Genomic DNA, 22,429 nt, shown 5'->3' on the forward strand with positions numbered 1-22,429 from the left:
TAAAGTATTGTAGATGTTAATGTATAAAAAAAAATTTGTTTTAATGAGGAGGTGTCTTCAAAAAAAGTGTCTTGATTGTAATCTGCCTCTATGTCTTTTGGTTTTTTTATTCTACTTATTCAGCCGCATAAAAAAGGGGGATAATTGTGAGGCATGATAGTGTGAAATATGATGTGTATATGAATGAGTATGTGAGGTTTAGATGGAAGTGGAAAAATTAGGTGGTAGGGTTATGACAGACAGCGACGAAAATATAAAATTGAGCCTTCAGTGGCCGAGGACCTTTGTCACCTGTGGTGTGACCAAATTATTAATATAGTAAATCGCATTGTTGCGGTCGCTATAAATTTTTATAACACAATTTTTTTAACACAACGCCCAATTGGGGTGTGTATTATAAAGAAAAATATAGTTGATATGTGAGTTTAGTTATGTGATCGATTTAAAAAAAGTAATAATTAATATGCTAGCGGTTGGTGCAAAACGCTAATTAGCATCGTGTCAAGAGCGACGTACACGTGTTATCATTTTTATCGTGGCGTCATTTTTTTTTCATTTTTTAAAAACATTCTAAAGTTATAAATATTTTAATATTTTAGTCTTTAATATTTTAATATTTGTAGGAAAAAAGGTGTAAAATAATGTTATACCGGAAATTATCACTGGAATGGTGAAAAAGTGAAATATATTCTTATTTATAAAGAAATATATTTTTTATACTAAAAATAGACAAAATTATTTTAAAATATTTTTGTGGATTCTAAATAAATAATTTTTGGAAAGAATTAGTGAAATTTACCAATAAAAGAAGAGTGTATTTTTATAATTGAAATTATGTAAAAAGCATGTTAATTTGAGTTTTATATTTGTGTCTAAGTAACGACAGAAAATTTTTTTTAATAAAGTTATAAAATAAATTTATTTGAAACTTTTTAAACAAAATCTTATTTTTTCTAAAACGAATTAATCGACTTAAATAAACCTATAGAGTGCATACAAAGCAATTGAATTATACATTCGTTTTAAGTTACAAAATTTTTATTAACAGTATTTTTAAATAATTGTTTATAATTACAAAAAAAATATTTTTTTTCTAGATTTAATTATGTCTCTGATGAAGTCGAGTTTAAAAAAAATCTATCCTTGACAACATTGTGTTATCTGATGATGATGTTGATAACGACGACGGCGCGGTAATACCATCGCGGTAATACTGTAGGTGATGGTGTTGCACTTACTGGCAAGGATACTTCGAAAAATGGTAACAAATCTAATTCTTCTGATGGATTGGATGAAAAAGTTTCAAATTATAAAGAACCGTTAGATTTAGAAAATAAAACGAATAAAATTAGAAAATGTGATGTATGTGAATGTTTCTGCCATTTCATAAAAGTTGAAAAAAATTATTTAGATTCTTTTGGAAAAGAAACTGTAAAAAGAATAAATTTAAAACAATACTTTTAGCAACTTCTATATTTAGAGAGAGAGAGAAAAGTGATCATATAATTATTTGTTCTCATTGCGAATTGTTAAAGTGTGACTTCCCTAGTTACAAGGTACATTGGAAGAGTTTACCTTACTATAACATCAGTGATTACAAAGATGATCAACTAGAATACATTAAAAAACATTGTACTCCTTCGAGTGATATCAGTTTTAAAGATTATATTTCTTCTTTAAAAGAAATCTACAAAATTCACGAAGTTTATTATTTCACGAAAATTTGTCATTCTCATAATGAACTAAAAAAGATTAAAAAGGATTACAGTTCAGATTATAAAATAAAGAGATTATGTAACTTCGTTCTTTTTATTGCTTTACAGCAAAAATTTGATTTCCAAAAAAACATAAATATAAACGAATTTTTTCAAATCGTTTTATACCACTTAGTAATTGATGTGAAAATAGAGCAGAAACTTTTTTCAACTTTCTTTATGACTCCAGGATCTCATGGTTTAAATAAATTTTTAAGATCATCTTTTTACCAAATACAAAGACATAGAACATACCCACGTAATGTTTCAAACATTTCTCCAATGTTTTTATCAAACTTTTTGTATACGTTACATAGATGCAATGACATTGTTTGTGATATTAATATGTTCTACGAATCATACAATAATTTCTTAGTGATTGAATTGTATCGAAATAAACGACTTTCGTTTCTCAACGCCGTTTATAAAGAATTAGAAAGAGAAAGTTCAATTGCATCTCAATTTTTTGACAATTACAAGCAAATAGTTTACTTTGTCCAAAAAAATGAACGCTCATTACCAAGATGTTATTCGAAGATATTTGAAAGAAATTTAAATTTCACTAGAGTAAGTTTGTTTATTGATTTCTTTTTCTTTAAAGTACTATTATAGTTAAAATTTTTTTTTATTTAGAATAAGGTAGTTTCACTATTGAAAGAATATAAATATAAATATATGGGGCGAAATTTCTGAAGTGGAACACCTTAAAAAAAAGTTGTGGGATTGATTTGGTACTTCGGTAATTTGTTCTCCTCTATAAGAGTAACAAATTCCCAAAATATTAAAATATTTGAAAAAAAATTTTAGAAAGTAGGGGGGGTAAAACTTTCACATTTTAGAAAACATTGACATTTTGAAATCCCTATAAGTTGGGTAAAACTTTATGGATTTTAATTTGTGAATAATGGATTTTAAAGCATTTTTCATGTACTTTCTGATGCTTTCAGTAAAATTTTCAAAAAAAAATTTTTAACTTCTTTTTTCTCAAAAATAATTTTTATTTTTGTTTCTTGACTGCTTTGGGTATTTTTTTAAAAATAATTTCATCGGAATGCTGAGGCTTTTTCCAATGAGCGATGTAAATTTCAGAGTGGAACAGAAAATATTTTAAAAGAAATTTAATAACAATGTAGACGTTGCGCGCGCGCGGCACATGCTTTTGGTGCACCCGTCAGACCTGCGGGTTCTGACTACACATAAATAATTCAGTAATAGCTCTCTGCATTCTTCAGGGTTGAGACTGTCATTATACAATAATGCCTGCATTACTGTTATTGAAAAAAATTTAGAATAACCTGTTTTGAAAATTGATTAAAATTAAAAATTATTACACTATTACTAGCCGAAAAATACTTTTTTACTTAATTGTCACGAGGAAAGATTCAATAATAAATTTCTAATAGAAATAAATATTTATGGTTATTCTAAATTTTTTTCAGTAACAGTAATGCAGGCATTATTGTATAATGACAGTCTCAACCCTGAAGAATGCAGAGAGCTATTACTGAATTACTTATGTGCAGTCAGAACCCGCAGGTCTGACGGGTGCACCAAAAGCGCGTGCCGCGCGCGCGCAACGTCTACATTGTTATTAAATTTCTTTTGAACTATTTTCTGTCCCACTCTGAAAATTACATGGCTCAATGGAAAAAACCTCAGCATTACGATGAAATTATTTTTTAAAAAAATACCCAAAGCAGTCAAAAATAAAAATTATTTTTGAAAAAAAAGAAGTTAAAATTTTTTTTGAAAATTTCATTGAAAGCATCAGAAAGTACATGGAAAATGCTTTAAAATCAATTATTCACAAATTAAAATCCATAAAGTTTTATCCAACTTATAGGGATTTCAAAATGTCAATGTTCTCTAAAATGTGAAAGTTTTACCCCCCTACTTTCTACAATTTATTTAAAAATATTTTAATATTTTGGGAATTTGTTACTCTTATATAGGAGAACAAATTATTGTTGAATTTAAAAGGACATTGTTTCCCAAATTTAAAGACCCTCTGACAATGAGGCACGCGTCAAACTATATCAACTGATAAGATCTGTTTTGACAACATATAGTAATAGATTTTATTAATGAAATTATGTAATTAATTTTTTAAATCCTGCCTACAATTACAAGGTCAAGTTTTCCCTATTCCCTAAATTAACTATTTTCTAACTAAATAAATATTCTTCATAAATATAAATTATGCATTTTTTGATTTATTTTAGATATTATAAATTATAATATCGAAAAATGCTCAAAATTACTTTAATTTACTTAGAGAAATCTATTCATTTCTCTGAAAAATTAACTAAATAATTAATTCAAATGAATTAATTATTTTCTATTATAAATAATAATTTTGGAGTATTAGGATCAATATTTATTGTATCTTTCAAACTGCCACATCGATATAGCCTATTACTATATGAACACAGCTCATAAGAATATTCAATAACTCCTGAATAATAATAATAATAATAATAATAAATAACTCCTGAATATTACAAGTTTATAATTTTGTATATGTAATTAATATAATTATATCCCACAATAACAGGTTGTAAGTTGCAAAACAACGATCTCCTGAATATTATAAGTATAATATAGTGTAATTGTATGATAAGTATTCTTGCTTACCCTTTCAAGTGATAGAATAGAAATAAGAGAGCGACGCTTCCATTTTCAGAGTTTATATAGTCATGATCAACCCCCAGATTTACAATTCTTGTGTAAAATTCAAAAACTATATTAGTGTACGTAAAACTCTTTCCTTTGATTGACTAAAATTCAAAACTTTCCCCTACCCTTTAGGGACGCTTATTTTTGCCATGCATTTCTTACTGCCAATTTTATCCCTCTCTTTGCTTTTTGGAAAGCGTCTAATTTTTCTCGCCAATAGTACAATACCGTCCACGAGTATCAGGACGATTACATTCGACTCTATGAAAAAACATGCCATCACTTTTTCAATTAAATCTCGGAAATAAAAGAAGATACAACAAAAACTTAAATACGGTTAGAAAGCTGATTAAATTCTGCGTAAAATAAGCCGTCTTTGAAGTCATTTCGTTAATTATTTTTTAAGTTGTAGAGTGAGAAATAAATAAAAAAATTATCAAATTCTCTCATCTTTGTCTCTTGACTTCAACTTTTTCAAAAATTTAGATAAAATTTTTCTAAAAACACGGAAATCTTCGTTAGAATTTCAGCTTTAAAGTAAGCCTTCGAAAATTAAAAAAGGTTAATCCGTCTCGATATATCATTAAAAATGTGAAGCCGTGTTTCGACCGATTGGGGCATTGAAATTCAACTGTGACGACTCGATTCTGGCTACGCGCGGCAGCGAATGAGAGAGAAAACAGGGACGAATTCATGCGGGGCAACGATGAACTTTTATACAACTCAGGCGTATTATGGTCGCTTTATCTACCTGTACAGGCGCGTACTAAGTTCCCCCTTACAACCTAGCAGACAATAAAGTAACCATTATAGCCCTAGGGAGATAAAGGGTATATTATTGACCGCTCCCAGGTCAATAAAGTACCCTTTATCTCCCTAGGGCAATAATGGTTACTTTATTGACTAGCTGGGTTATATGTGAGAACTTAGCAGGCACCGGTACAGGTAGCATAGAGTAACCATAATACGCCTTTGTTGTATAAAGCAAAGTATGGAACAAGGGAGGTAACCTCGTTTATGACCTCGCACAATATTGAAAAACTCGTCTTCGCACTCGCTTCGCTCGTGCTACGACTCGTTTTTCACTATTATGCTCGGTACATAAACTCGGACGTACCTCCCTTGTTGCATAATGTACTATTAAGTTTCTTTATATTACTCGTGAAACATCATTATTTATTATTCTCCATCATAAATTAGTCTCGGTTTTCTCTCATTCGCTACCGCGCGAAGCCAGAATTGAGTCGTCACAGTTGAATCTCAATGCCCAAGTCGGTCGAAACACGGTTTCACATTTTTAATGATATATCGAAGACGGATTAACCTTTTTTATTTTTCGAAGGCTTATTTTTAAGCTGATATTCTAACGAAGATTTTTGTGTTTTTAGAAAAATTTAATCTAAATTTTTCTAGATTTTTGAAAAAGTTGAGACAAAGATGAAAAAATTTCATAATTTTTTTTATTTATTTCTCACTCTACAACTTAAAGAATAATTAACGAAATTACTTCAAAGATGGCTTATTTTACGCAGAATTTAATCAGCTTTCTAACTGTATTTAAGTCTTCTTTGTATCTCCTTTAATTTCCGAGATATGATTGAAAAAGTGATGGCATGTTTTTTATAGAGTTGCGTGTAATCGTCCTGATACTCATGGACGGTAGTGTATTTAAATTTCAGAATAAGGATAGAGATATATTTTCTCTCTTTCTGGTCGCCAACGTGTCTAACGTTTTCCCGAGAACGTTACAGCTGTTGCTGATGCGGAATATTGTGTGAAATTGTAAGTATAATGATAAATTATTAAATAATATTTATATAATTTAAATAAAAATGTTTATTGGGGATATTTAATATGCATTTTATTATTTGTATAGACATAAGTATAAGTTATTTTTCGAAAAGTAGTAGATGCAATTTTGTACATAACCTATAAATGTATGACAACCCTTCAACATAAAGGAAGTAAATTTTTTCTAAACAAAATATGCAGTTGTAATTTATTGTTTGATAATTTAAATCCCTAATAAATCTTTATTTGGCTTTGTTTAACTTAAGGTACTCGCACACATCGGCTGTCTGTCTGCCTGCGCAGGCAGACAGACATCCGAGGTGTGCGAGTACCTTTAGAAGAGTAACGTTCATAATGGATTTTTTTTCACATAAAATTCCGCATCAACAACAGCTGTGACGTTGCTTACAACTTTTTAAAACAAAAGTTAATTAATATTTTTTTACATGGTTATTTATCAAGAAAATTCATCTTCCTATTGTAAATCATTAAAAAACAATATTCATCTAACAAAAACTTGATTTTTCTTACTTAAAACAGTGTTAATTCATTTTAAATAAAATATAAATTTTAAAATTCCTGCTAGAAACAGTTTTTCCATTATATCGGAAAAGCGAAGTGTGAACGCGATTTTGACTTTTTCAGTAAATTTTTTTTCTACCGACCGTCGTATAAATGTACCCTTAGGTACTTTTCTTGAGAGCTCGTCACATATACTAAAATCATGGCCTTTCTTCAATAGGCTTCCAAAACTCTGCGTTTGTCTGCGAATGACTGCGTTGCGTTGATTGTAGCATATGTTGCCATAGCAACCATTGCAACGCAGAGTTTTGGGAACCTGTTGGAGAAAGGTCTTTATGCCCTTTCTCCAATAGGATCCCAAAAAGTCCAGCGCACAATAGGTTCGCGAAAGTCGTTCGCGAACGAGACGCATGAGATAGAAAAGGACAAAAAAATATCTCTGTCCTTTTTTAACTCATGCTTTGCGTTCGCGAACGACTTTCGCGAACTTATTGTGCTTAGGCCAAAACTCTGCGTTGCGTATGCGTCTGCGTCGGTTGCTATAGCAACACATGTTAAAATAAACGCAACGCAGTCATTCGCAGACAAACGCAGAGTTTTGGGAGCCTATTGGAGAAAGGCCTTTCAATGGCTAGATGGATAGACACACAGAGGGCAATTCTACACGGAGAGAAAAAACAAGGCTTTTCCCCCTGACTTTAATTCACGAATATATTCTGCTAAATACTCGTTGTATAGCAGAGTTGTGGGCTGGACACACTTTTGTGCCAGCTCAGTGGTCGCTTTTCTTTTTGCCCTTTTTGCATGCAGGGCAAGTCGGCGGTTTCTTCTCTTGTTTGTCTGGACAATCTTAAACTTTGAGTCCTTGCTTAGAACAGTAGCTACAGGACAGTTCTTTCTCCTTACAGAATTTCTGCACATGCCCGTAACATTGACACTTGAAGCATCTAGTTGCGGCAATGAAGTCTTCTACTCTGCAGGTAGACCAGCTAACGAAGATTCGAGACTTGTTGGTACTTCGGAGACTATTTCTCAATTCTGGAGTTACCTCAGCAACCTAGTTTGTGAGATGTTCGTCTCTTTTTCCCATCCTAAACTTCAGTTTAAAATTATCCATAAACTCAGCTGTGCTCAGGTTAGACAATGAAATGTCATTCTGATCCAAAACGGCAGTGACAATTTTGTCTTCGTTCATCTCCAACGGAACGTCGTGAATGAGGATTCTTGGCTTAGCCGCTCCTGTTTTCTTCACTGCGTATCCGTCGGATTTCAGCTTTTCGTTCGATAGAATTTTTTTGAGATCTTGGTCTGAGACCACCTCAACAGCAATTCCTCCTTTACGCATCATTCTGACTCCCTCGTAATTGAATTTTTCTTCTTTGCTGGGTTGACCAGAGAAAGTACTCGTTTCTTCGTTTGCTCACTTGTCTGGTCCTTTCGAATTTCAGGGGCTTTGATGTATGCCACCTTGACAAGCTGTGGTGCCTTCTTGGCAGGACCACTTAAGTTCGTTACTGGTTTGGTTTTAAGGGGACCCGCACCCGAAATATCAACTATAACAGAATATAATTGAAAAAATTTGGTATATTTTTTTTCTGACACTATTTTGATTCAGAAATAAGGTGAACAAAGACAAAAAAAATTTAATGATTTTCTCGAAAATTAAAAAAAAAGAATTTTTATTTTTTTTGTAACTTTTGACAAAATTAAAATTTTACAAAATCCATGCCCTTAATTGTACAGGGGGTTGTAAGGAACTCATTGAAACAAAAACCATTAAAAAATAATAAAATTTGTGAAAGAAGAAGCATTTTTTGTAAATTTATGGTATAACATTTCGATGTTATACCATAAATTTACAAAAAATTAAAATTTCACAAAATCCATGCCCTTAATTGAACAGGGGGTTGTGAGGAACTCATTAAAACAAAAACTATGAAAAAATAATATAATTTGTGAAAGAAGAAGCATTTTTTTGTAAATTTATGGTTTATAATGTTATACCATAAACTTCTAAAAAATGCTTCTTCTTTCACAAATTTTATTATTTTTTAATGGTTTTTGTTTTAATAAGTTCCTTAAAACCCCCTGTACAATTTAGGGCATGGATTTTGTAAAATTTTAATTTTGTCAAAAGTTACAAAAAAATCAAATTTTTTTTTTTATTTTCGAAAAAATCATGACATTTTTTTTGTTCACCTTATTTCTGAATCAAAATAGTGTCAGAAAAAAATATACCAAATTTTTTTAATTATATTCTGTTATAGTTGAAATTTCGGGTGCGGGTCCCTTTAACCTGTTTAGGGTTACTGGCCATTGCAGCGTACGTCTTCTTCCTTGGGGTCAGTTGTCTTTTGTTCAGGACTTTCTTGACCGCACTTTCTATCTTACATTCCCCATCTTGTTTTCCAGCGGGTGCTCCTCTCAAGTAATTGTTCTCGCATAGGAGCTTGCTAATAATGTTGGATAGTGTTTCCACTTCCTCGATTATTTCGCTGCTTAATTCTTTCGATACCTCCGGAGACTTTCGCAGAAGATCTAGGAGAGACTTCTTTGCTGCTTTTGTCCGCAGTCTAAGGTTCTGCTCTTTTTTCTTGTCTTTCAATTTAGCTTTTTCTTTGGCCTTTTATTGGCTTCTGATTCAGCGTTGTTTTCGACTTTTGTCTCAGACTTTTTAGTCTTCGATGGTTTTGCAATCACAACCTTCGAGGGGGACATACCCGCCTTCAACTCCTTTCGACTAAGTCGTTTCCTCCTCTTGTCAGCGTTTTTATCCTTAGCTGTTGCCTCGGATGTGCTGGAGTCACCTGACTCCTCGTTCGAGTTCGCTGCAGAGGAAATGCTTAACTTCCTCTTTTCCACACGGAAATCCGTGCTCATTTCAATTTCGTTTGGGTCTAGGAACCCAGAAGAGTCGGGTGATGTTTTAGGATCGTTTTCCTTTGTTTGTGACATTGTTGCATGAGTTTCAATTTGAGGGATGGGACAACTTCGTCTATCTAATTTCAAGGTAACAAACTCAAAGTCAAGTCTAGTCAACCTTTTCGCCTGTTTAAGTTGTGAGTGCTTAGGGTAGCCGGCGGACACTGCTCAGCCACAGATTGATACTTTATCTCCTTTTTCCCTCTTCGTCTTAAAGAGGGACTGACCATTTTCATACCTTATCGTGACATCTAAGATCTTAATGGTGTCACGTTCTTCAACTATTAAATCTGGCTTCAATAATTGGCCTCCAATAACAACCTGTGGCTCTTTGAGCAGCCGAACCACTCCTCCACGATCTTTTAGCGCTTTTGTATAATAAAATTTAGTACCTCATCGTGTCTTTTAATGCGGTATCCCTTGTTAGACAGGCAATACCCCAGAATATGTGCGGTAGTCTCTGGTCGTAAACGACACCGCCTGCATATGATGTTTTCCTCGTTATTCGTGGGAGTATTTCTCCCACGATGAAGTACAACTCTGCTCCCACAGGTGTTAGATCTTAATTGGAGAGAAGTAACGAGTCTAGATAGCTTAAGGTAGGTACTTATCACTGTACAGCCAGCAATTGCAGACGGGATCGTCCACAAACCATTGGACACCCTGTCGTTGAGAAACAAGGGCAGACCAGCGTCTTATTTTCTTATTCTTAAGGCCTCTTTTTTTAAAATCAATTACTTTATTATTTAGTGACTCTAAGTCAAGGCCCATGGCCCGGGCAAAGATCCGGATGTTCTTAATGCTATTTGTTGAGGAGGCCACTTCCCGAGCAGTTTGATCTTTAGAATGGCTCATTTTATACCAATTTTTTAACTTTGCTAAGGCCATGATATTTGTTATTCTAGGCAGCCCTATCCCTCTGTCTCTTTTCCTCGGGTAAAGCCAACCGTCAGTTGTTGAATGATGCAGGTGAGGGCTTGAGCGGGAGGCCTCTGATTCGACTAAGCGTCTCAGATAGCACTCCTTCCAAGTCCTGCTTGGCAATACCTTTCCACGGGCCAATCCTGCCACTCAGGTATCGCAAAAATTCAGAAGATGGAATAAATTGTATAGTGGATTCATCAAAATTAATTTCAGGATCCACTATGGACCAAGAGTCTTTGTAGATCCGAATCTGAAAACAATAGCATTTTCTCACTGAGATACTCATCCCGACTTTACTTAAGGGGGAGTGACACCTCTGACCCGAAAAAAAATCGAATTTTTTTTCTTGCTTAAACGATACTTTATAATGTGTAGAATAGAAATTATATCATTAGAGATGATTTCGAAGTTATTTTATGTGAAAAAAATCAAAATCTGCAAAAGGTGTCCAAGAGCGCTTCAAGTGCTTTCAAAACTTTAAACGTGTTTTTCCCGAAATGTCGTTTTTCAAAACGGTGGGCAGTCTAGCTAGAACAGTTTTGATCGGATTAACTTCGGACAAAGTTTTTTTTTATCGTCATTTACTAATTTTTTTTGGTTTCTTTGTTTTTTTTGGCAACAGATTTTTTGACAAATTTTCGCCCTAAAAATCGACTTTTTACTCCAAACCTTTCTGCCAAATACACTAAAATTAATATTTTTAAAATATCCTGCGTACTCGAAAGCTAAATCTATCTCAGATTCAGAAAAGCTTTGAATTTTTTATTTAGATTAAACAGTCTAACCGGAATCTTGACCACCGATTTGCTCTGCAGAAAAAGGAGACCAACTACGGCGACCTCTATAGACAACAAATTTAACCCTTTAACGCCCAGCGGTTTCGATCGAAACCACTTTTGATTTCTAAAATCTATAACTTTGACAAAAATTAAGATATTTTTGATTTCTAAACGCTCACGACACACAAATTTATAAACCTTTATAAAAAAAAATTTACATTTTAAAAAATAATTAACAATTTTGTAATTACAACAATAATAACAAAAAATTTGTTGCAAAATTTGAAACAAAATTACAAATTCGAAAATAAAAGGAAACAAAGCTACTGAAAATTGTTACTCGGGGGTTGTCGGGGTCGCTGATTACGAATTTGATATCAGATTTTAAAAATTCAAAATGGCGGATCGAATATGGCGGACATCTTTTTTAAACTTTTTTTACGTATAAATATATTTTTGTAAACTTAAAAAGTTAACAAATAAGTCCCTCAAACCCAAATTTTGTTTACTTTATTCCTGTGTCTTAAAAAAATTCATGAAACACAGGTTCAAAAAAGGCCTCAAAGCTGTCACTCCCGCTTAATTAAAAAACAAAATTTGTACGAAAATTATTTTTATTTCAAATACTTTAATATAAGTTAAATGTCTAAATTGATATTAATATTTAAATTGAATTCAATTAAAAAATTTTTTTTGCAACACTAACCTGTAAAATTGAATTTTACACACAGAAAACTGTGTGTAAAGTACTTCTTTTTATAGCGGTGTGTAAAGTGAATTCCAGTGTGTAAAGTGATTTTCAGTGCGTAAAAGGGTTACTTTACGCATTCTTGTGACTGTTTGATGAGAAACAATGAAATAATGCTTTTAATTAACAATTTACAATCACATTTTTTTATTTTAGCTTCTAGAAAACTTCATTTAACAGTTCCCCACTACAACTAAAGTTACAGTAATATTGGCAATATTGCTGCAAGTTTAGTTGTTTTAGTGTTGCAAAAAATTTTGTATGGCACTCGTGCGTAAATCAGATTATACTTGTGTGACTTGCAGCACTCGCCTTCGGCTCGAGCTGCAAACGTCACACTCGTATGATCAACGATTTTACGCACTTGTATCATAAATAACTATTATCCGCATTGTAAGATTAATAATTTTACAATGGCTTAAATAATTTACAAAATCAAAAATAAATCAAGATAATTCAAAATTTGTAAAATTCCTAAAAATTGCTATCTCAGTGCCGTTCAGAGATATAGCGCAATCACCTTCGGAATCATACTTAAGGTACAACCGTTTCGTACTTTCAGAGCGTTCAGACTTCAGAGTTTCAACGTCGAAAACACTGATTCACTCTCTTTCCACGCGGATCTCGAGAAGCGGCAACACGTGTTTTTTTGGTAAGTAATATTATAGCTATTTATTTATTTTTATTGCCTAATAAATAGAAAATTTTTAATTAATATAAGTAAATATAAGTATTTTTTTAACATACTTTCATTTTAACAGTGATGGATATCGATAACAATAGTTCCTCCTCATCATCCTCATCGGATTCTGATAGTGGAGACATTACTCTCCTACTACTTTTACTACTTCGCAGAAAGAAACGAATAAAGAGACGATTTAGAGTAAATTGGCTGTGGATGAGTAGAAAGGAAAGAGGTATGTTATACTATTTTTTTAAAGATGAAATCAATGGCCAGAAAATAAAATCAGTTAGAAAATATTCTCACTCAGTTTGGATTTTAAAATTTTTTTTTATTTTTTAAAATATATAACAATATATGTCTAGAAAAAAATTACAGAAAGAAAAAATTTATTCTCTCCAACACTTGCTCTGAAAGGAGTACTTTTCTTGGTAGAAAAGTGTGGCGAAAGTAGAACTTTTCTCAACTGCTCTGAAGAGCGTGGCGAAAGTAAAATTTGGCGTGGCGAAAGTAAATTCAGCGTGGCGAAAGTAATTTTTAGCGTGGCGAAAGTAAATCATGAATTTATTCTTTTTTCTTGTTCTTTGACCGAGATTTATTTTGTATCTAACTTCTTCCCCACTCAAAACATTCGTCTTTTATTATATTAAACATAAGCACACGTTAAATTAAAATTATACGAAACTCACGAAAAAACCTTTCCTCGCAAGGCGTTGGAGAAAACGTAGTGCACAACTCGTGGCGAAAGTGTGATTTTTCGAGAGTAATTGCTGCTCTCACTACGCTCGAGCCGCAAACTTCACTCTCGAAAAATCACACTTTCGCCACTAGTTGTACAATGTACTATTTCCATTTTTTGAAGCACTTAAAAAAATATAAATAAACTATTTCTTAAATATATATTTTGAAGGGGCTCATAACTTTGGACTGGAAACGGCATTACTTGATGAGGCCGTGTTCCGAAAATTTACAAGGATGACCGTTGTTCAATATGAACAACTCCTGCAAATGGTTGGACCATCATTAATTAGCCAGCCAACTCGAGACGACATTATTGACCCGTCTACAAAGTTAATGCTAACATTGAGGTAATAAAAATTAAATCATTATTTTCATAATATTTATTATATTTCGAAAAAAGTAATTATTTAAAACAATGTTTATAAAATTCTAATGAAGAATTCATTTACTTTCAAAAATAATAAAATTTTTCACAGAAATTCAATACTTTTTAAATATTTTAATAAACTTTTCCACAATAATTCAATTATTTTCAAAAATAATAAAATTCTTCTCTGTAATTCAATTATTTTTGAAAATTATAATAAAATTCTATTCAAATTAAAAACTATTCAATAATTTTCATAAATAATTAAATTCATAGTAGGATTTCAATTATTTTTAATACAATTTCACAGGAATTGCTTAAAAATTTAATTATTCTTAAAAACTTAATTTCAATTCCTCGACAAAAATAAATTATTTTAAAAAATGTTTTGTTTTAAATTCTATGGAAGAATTGAATAATTATTTTCAAAAATTTAATAAAATTGTTTGAATGAAATTAATTGTTTTAAATACAATTTTAATTAAATTTTTTTGAAATAATTCATTTTTTAAAATTTTAATAACATTTTTTCTAAGAATTCAATTATTTACACAAATAATTTTTCGAAAGAATTCAATTATTAATGATAAATAAAAAAATTACTCCCAAAAATTCAATTATTTTGAGGTATTTTAATAAAATTTTTTTCAAAATTCAATTATTTTCATAAATATTAATATTCATCACAATAATTCAATTATTTTTAAAAATAATAAATTTCTTCTTGAAAATTCCATTATTTTAAAAAATTCTAGTAAATCATTTGCAAGAATTCAATTATTTGCATAAATAATAAAATGTTTTTTAGGAATTTAATTATTTTCAACAAAATTTAATCAAATAAATTTGTCCTGAAAACATTGAAAATTTTAAAGGTCCTAAAAATATTCTAAGTTAAAAAAATTTAATAAAATTTCCCACAGACATTCAATTATTTAAAAAATTGTCTGTAAAAATTCGATTCTTTTCATGAATAATAAAAATTTTCATTAATTCAATTATTTAAATTAGAATTTGCATAAAATTATTCGAAAGAAATGAATTATTTAAAAATTTTTATAGAATTCTTCGCAAGAATTAAATTATTTTGGTACATTTTACAAATAATGAAATTCTCCGCTGAAATTCAAAAATTTTCAAAATTTAGATTTTTACTACAAGTTTTCAAAAGAATATAATTATTCAAATAAAATAATAAAATTCGTTGCATAAATTCAATTATTTTTACAAGTAATAAAATTTTTCACATAAATTCAATTATTTAAAAAAAATTGATAAATATAGTTGTAAGAATTCCATTATTTTCAAAAATTATAAAATATTTCTAAAGATTTCAATTATTTATAACACAATTTAAAGTAAATTCCTAGAAAAATGGAATTATTCTCTTAATTTTTTTGTAAGAATTTAATTACATTTCATTATAATGAAATTCTTCGTTGAAATTCAAATATTTTCACAATCTACTTTTTTAATAAAAGTTCTCAAAATAATTCAATTATTTGAAAAAAATTTAGTAAAATTTAATGCAAGAATTCAATTATTTTCATAAATAATAAGATTCTTTCAAAAAAAAAAGATTCTTCCAAAAAAAAAAGATTCTTTACATTATTTCAATTATTTAAAAAAAAAATTTGAAAAAATTCATTGCAAGAATTCAATTACTTTTATAAATTAATAAAATTCTTCACAGGATTTCAATTAATTTTAATACAATTTTAAGTAAATTCTTCGAAAAATGTGACTATTTTCAAAAATTTTGTTAAAATTCTTCGAAAGAATTCAATTATGTATTTTTAAAAATTCATGCTATAAAGCTTTTAATATTCAATTATTATCTAAAATTTTAACTAATATTAATTTTCAAATTAATTTTCAAATCAATTTTTATTGGAAAATTCTACAAGAATTCAATTATTTAAATACAAAAATAAATAATTTATTGAATGAATGAATTTTTTTCGAAACTAAATTATCATAAAGAATTTTATCAACAAACTTGAATTTTTTCGAGAAATTTTAATAAAATTTTCAAGAATAATTAAATTTTTCGAGAAATTCAATTAAAATTTTATTAAAAATAATTGAAATTCTATGATAAATTTTATTATTCATGAAAATAATTGAATTTTTGTAAAAAATGTTATTATTTATGAAAATAATTGAATTATCGCGAAGTTTGCTTAGAATTTTATCAGAATTTTTTTTTAAATAATTGAATTCTTTTGAAAAATTTTATTAAAACTGTAGATATTGAAAATCATTGAATTGAGAAAATTTTTTTGAAAATAATTGAAATTTTGCAAAGAATTTTATTAAATTTTTGGAAAATAATTGAAATTTGGAGAAGAATTTTATTATTATTAAAGATAATTGAATTTTTATGAGGAAATGAAATAATGATTTTATAACTTGAACTCATCTTTAATAATAATAAGTTATAGTAATGAGGAGTTTATCGGAGAAAGAGCAAATTGTTGTAAAAATTGAAAAATTATTACTAAAAATTTTTTAAAAATATTTTTTTTAAATTTACAGGGTCAACCGCACAGTGGGTCCATAAATTTTAATTACAAAAAACAACACAGTCTCAATTTGTTGGCTGTATGTGATGCTGATTATAAATTCATCGCAATTGACGTCGGTGGAAGAGGAAGAGAAAGTGATGGAGGAGTTTTTAGGAAAAGCAACATAGGAAAAATGCTTTTAGATAGGGAGCTAAATCTCCCACCACCATCGGCGATTTATCCTGGCGGTCCAATCGTGCCGTATTTTTTGATTGCGGACGAGGCTTTTCCTCTGGATCAGAACATTATGCGTCCTTTTCCAGGTCGCTCAACTGGTTTAATGCCATTCGAACAAAGCATTTTCAATTATCGACTTAGCAGAGCACGAAGAACAATTGAAAATACTTTTGGAATTATGTGCTCGCAATGGAGAATATTTCGCGTGCCCATCAATGCCACAGAGGACCACATAAAACTGATTGCCATTGCAGTTGCCTGTTTACACAATTATTTGAGAAAGGACGAGGAGAATATCCCAGAACATGGTAGACAATATTGTCCTGCCAATTTTGCAGACAGAATTATCGATGGTGTCGAAGTAGAAGGACAGTGGAGACGAGAAATAGAAATGGATGCATTTGCACCTCTTCCAGCTGTTAATCGACAGAATCTGGCTGCCATTAACATCAGAGAAAGCCTCGTCCATTATCTTTTAAATGAAGGACAGGTTCCATGGCAAAACGATATGGTTAATAATGGGGCATTTTAAAGGGAATAAAAACAAAAGTTTTATACTTTCTCATTTAATTTAAATGTTCATTATACATAAATATCTTAGAAATGTTTATTTTTTGTAAATTGAAATTATATTTTTGTTTATTTTAATAAAGAGAAAAAAGTTTTATTTCATAAAAATTGTCCATCATTTTTAGAAAATATTTTCCTACCATTAATTTTCTAGTTTTTGAAATTGTTGAATAAAAATAAATTTTCACGGTTGCTACGAATTCAGCATTTCAAAATGCCCTGACTTTTCCAGGTTTTTCAAACCATTTTTTTTAAATTCCCTGACCAAATTAGTTAGTTTGCTTGCCGTTTTTTAACATTTTTAATATTTTTTCTTTTTAAATATTCTCAATTTTAAATTAATTTATCGAACATCATTCATTCTTGCAAAAGAATGTTATCAAAAAAATTTAAGAATAATTCAATTTCTTGGAAGAATTTTATTATTTATAAAAATAATTTAATTATATTCATTTCAAGTTAATAAAATAATTGTTTTTCTTAATAATTGAAATTAAACATTTTATGAAACAATTTTATTAAAATTTCTAGTCAATTATTGATTAAGTCGATTTTTTTAATAATTATATTGTAAACATTTATTAAAATTTTTGCTAGAAAATTCAACTCTTTTAAATAATTTTATTTTATTTTTTCTAAATTATTAAATTCTTCTGAAAAATTTCTTTCAGTAATTTTTTGAATTAACTTTTGAAAAATATTCTTAAAAATTAAAAATAATTAATTCTCTCGTGAAATTTTATTACAATTGTATTGAAAGTAATTAAATTTTTGAACAGATTTTTGCTATTTATAAAAATAATTGAATTCTTGCAAAGAATAGTATTAAAATTTTTGAAAATTTAATTGTAAAAAGATATAATTTGAAATTAAAAAATTTGGAATTTGCGTAATGATTATTAAAAAGAAATTGAACAATATTAAGCAATAAAATATTAATATGATTATTAATTATTAAATTTTTTGGAATCTAAATTGAAAAATTAGTTAACGGAGTTTTATAAACTAAAAGTGAGAATAAAAATGAAAAATTGAAATTTTCAAGAATCAGATACGTCAAATTAATTCAAAAAAAAAACTATAAAATATTTCTGACATTTACAGGTTCTTCAGATTTTCCCTGACCGAGAAAAAAATTCCCTGCCAATTACAGGTCTTCCCTGACCGTAGCAACCCTGAATTTTAAAATAGAAAATATAAAAAATCCACTTATTAAGTATATAAGTAATTAATATTGTTAATATTTTCAAAAATTTTAATAAAGTTCTTCACAAAAATTAAATTCTTTTAATAAATATGTAAAAACATTCTTCTGTAGAATTACATCATTTTTACAAATTATGAAATTTGAAATCTAAATCCTTTTAAAGAATCTAATTAGTTTTTTAAATAGTAAAACTTTTTCTAAAAAGTAAATTATCTCCAATAAAATTTCACGAAAGAATTCAATTTATTTTTTAAAATTCTAATCAATTCTTTAAAATCATTTCAATCGTTTTCATAAATTGTACAATTCTTTGCAAATATTTAAATATTTTTAAAACATAATTTTAAAATTGAAACTATTAAAAAATATTACCGGAATACGATTATTAACATAGATTTATATCACAAAAATTTTTTTTTGCAATTTTAATTTTAAATATAAAAAAAATTGTACAAAAAGTAAAATTTAAATCATTAAAACTGAAAGTAAAGGATTAATTATAAATCAAAATACATTTAATTTATACAAAATTTTAATATTATTACTTAAAGATACCTTAATACCTTAATAAAGATAACTGTAATACAAGGACGACTTATTTCTTAAATTATACTGTTAGGTGTTACAGAAAAAAACGTATTAAATCTGACAGAATATGTTTCAGTCGAAGAAGTTTACACTGAAAATTTAAAGCACAGTGCTAATTAAAGAACGAAAATAACAAAAGAAGATAAATTTAAAAGAAAACATTTTATGAGAGCAATTGAGGGGTTAGCGACCAAAAGCTGATAATTCCATTTTCTAGAAAATAGCATTTCCTTTATTCTGAAATGATAATGAATAATAACAATAAATCTAAAGAAATTATTATTACATTAAAAGAAATTTTTTGATTAACAATTGTATTAATTTAAAAATAGTTTTCAAGTAACCAAGAAGATTTAAAATTTTATTTGTTTTTATTTACAAAAATGCTCAAAAATTGAAATTTATTATTTATCTACATTTGGTAGCCTACTCCTCAATTGTAAATAAAAGGCTGCTTACAACACATAACAAGTCGAAATTAACATTTAAGATTAATTATAAGAATTTATCAGTCTTTTAAATTGTATCACTTTGTGTTTTCCATTTAGGAAAAAATATAAAATATATATGGAAAAAAATGTAACATTTAAATTTCATTTTCCTGACTTTTTTGAGCAATTATGCTCGTAATTTGACTCTGGATTTCGAGTCTAACAGAAGAAGAAAATTTTTCTATTTCTTTCGCCAACCATAATCCCCATTGTTCCAAACTGGTGGTACTTTTCTTCGAGTCAGCAGACTTTGACTTACTTTTTGTGAGTTCCAGTATCGCCGATTCTAGTGGGCTTCACGTTTTTGTTTTTTAGCTAAAACAATTAAATAGTCTTTAATATTTATTATTCCAACATGCGAAACACGTAAATTCAGAAATCACAGCACCTTTTATCGAAGGTACTAAGAACTTTTTTTAGAATTCATTTCCGATTGCAAAAAAACAATTTTTTTGAATAATTATTGAAGTAACGATTCATATTTCAATGAAAACACATTATTCATGAGAGCTTATACATGTTTTCGTTTAGGAGACATTGATTTAGGCATTATTTCATTAAAATTTGAGTTATTTATTAAAAAAGATCTTTTTCCAAAAACACGGAGGCACTCGGAACTCTCTAAATTTGAATAAGCGAAATTTCACTGTTTCACAGCGATAAGTATACAACTGATTCCAAAAAGCGTATATACGCTAATTAATTAGTGAAATTTCACTGATTTTTTAGCGAAATTTCACTAATTCGCAGCGTATATACGCTAATTGGAATCAGTTGTATACTTATCGCTGTTTCAGATTTAGAGAGAATACTTTGTAGAATTCATTTCCGATTCCAAAAAAATTTGTCTTGAAAAACGACGCTGCTATTGACAATTTTTTAAAACAATTTTTAGAGTCGAATATTGTTGTTTATATCATTTTAAATATCACCGCGTGTTTAACTAGCGACATCTTATTCCCCGTGTTTAACTATTTTTGTGGTCACATGACTAATGGTGACTTCCTGTTTACCTTTACTTTGTAATGTTTTGTGTTCAGTCTTAAGTTCCAAATAAAACGTGTTTATTTAAGTCTGTTCGTTTTTCTGGTTTAAAACCTCAACAGGTTATGGGCCCAGAGGCGATTAGTGTACAAAAACTTTGTGGAAATTGATAAGTGAAGTGAAACTTCTGTTTTCCTTTTTCGCGTCCTCAAGCTAACCTAAAAGTTGAATTCGTGCACGTGTTCGTTAATTTTGTTTTATTAAATAAAATAAATAAAAGACTAAGAAAACATGTCGGGAACAAATATACAAATCGATAAATTAAACAAAGAAAATTATGATACTCCAGATGGAGGCTGTTCTCACTAAAAACGATAAGTGGGGTTATGTGGACGGCACGAGTGTAAAACCCGAGAATGCTACACAAGCTCAAATTGATGTGTGGGACAAAGCAGATAAAAAAGCCCGTGCTGATTTGATTCTGTCTATATCTCCGTCTGAACTTTGTCATATTAAAAACTGCGTTACGTCGAAAGAAGTATGGGAAAAATTGAAACAAGTGTTTCGGTCGAAAGGTCCCGCGCGAAAGGCGACACTCCTTAAACAATTGCTTTTTTCTAAAATGAGTGAAAGTGACAATATGATTGAACATTTAAATAGATTTTTTAATACTGTGGACAAATTAAAAGAAATTGACGTGGAAGTTAATGAAGACATTGCTAGTATAGTGTTATTATATAGTATTCCGAACAGTTATGAAAATTTTAGATGCGCCATAGAGGCTAGAGACAGTCTGCCTACAACAGAAGCTTTGAAGGTTAAATTATTAGAAGAATTCGAAGCGCGAAAAGGTAAGACTTGTGATAGTAACAATTCTCAAGATGCATTGTTTACGAAGTCAAAAGACCAAAGGCCTCAGCAATCTTCAAGCAGAAGTGACACTCCCAAAATCGGACACAAATTTAACAAGAAGTCGTACAAATGCAATTATTGTAATATTAAAGGCCATAAAGCTGCCGATTGTTGGAAAAGAAAAGCCGAACAAGCTGGGAAGAACAATCAAAGTTCAGCTGTTGTCGAAGAAGAAGCATTCGTTGTCGAAAATAAATGTGAATTATCTGAACCGGTCGTTTTAAACGTTCAAGATTGCAAAAGTTCTGAGTGGTGTATCGATAGTGGAGCGACGTCTCATATGTGCTGCGATAAGGACAAATTTGTAAATATGAATCAGGTGTCAAATCAACAAGTTCGACTGGCTACGAATAAAACTACGGAAATCGAAGGAAAAGGTACAGTTCGTGTAAATATTGAGACTCCCGAAGGAACCAAAAAGCTGAGATTGGAAAATACTCTTTGTGTACCGGAATTAAGAACCAATCTAATTTCAATTACAAAAGTCGTGGATACTGGACACAAGGTAATTTTTAATCAAAATTATGCAAAAATTGTTGATTACAGTGGAAGATTAGTTGCTCAGGCCCCAAGGAAAGGTGACTTATACTACATAAATTCGACAATGGAGTCCGCATCTACAGTAAGTGAAAAGAAATCATCTCTTGAAGAGTGACATCGATGTCTTGGTCACCTGAATGAATCCGACTTACGAAAATTGCTGACTGAGAAAATGATTTCTGGAGTTCCACCGAAATTATCTAAGGAGACACTAAAATGTGAAACTTGCATTTTTGGCAAGCAGGTACGTGCACCTTTTCCCAAAACATCGACCAGTAAGTGTGAAAAATTGCTTGACAGAATCCATTCTGATGTTTGCGGCCCAATGCGAGTCAATTCCCTTGGCGGCGCACGATATTTTGTGACTTTCATTGACGAGAAGTCACGATGGGTCGAAGTTCGTTTTCTGAAAAGCAAAGGTGAGGCAAAAAATGAATTTTTAAAATTTAAAGCATATGCTGAAACTCAAAGAGAAAGGAAAATTAAA

The sequence above is a fragment of the Leptopilina heterotoma genome, unplaced genomic scaffold (genome assembly GCF_015476425.1).
Source record: "Leptopilina heterotoma isolate Lh14 unplaced genomic scaffold, ASM1547642v1 Lhet_58, whole genome shotgun sequence".
Taxonomy (NCBI): Eukaryota; Metazoa; Arthropoda; class Insecta; order Hymenoptera; family Figitidae; genus Leptopilina; species Leptopilina heterotoma.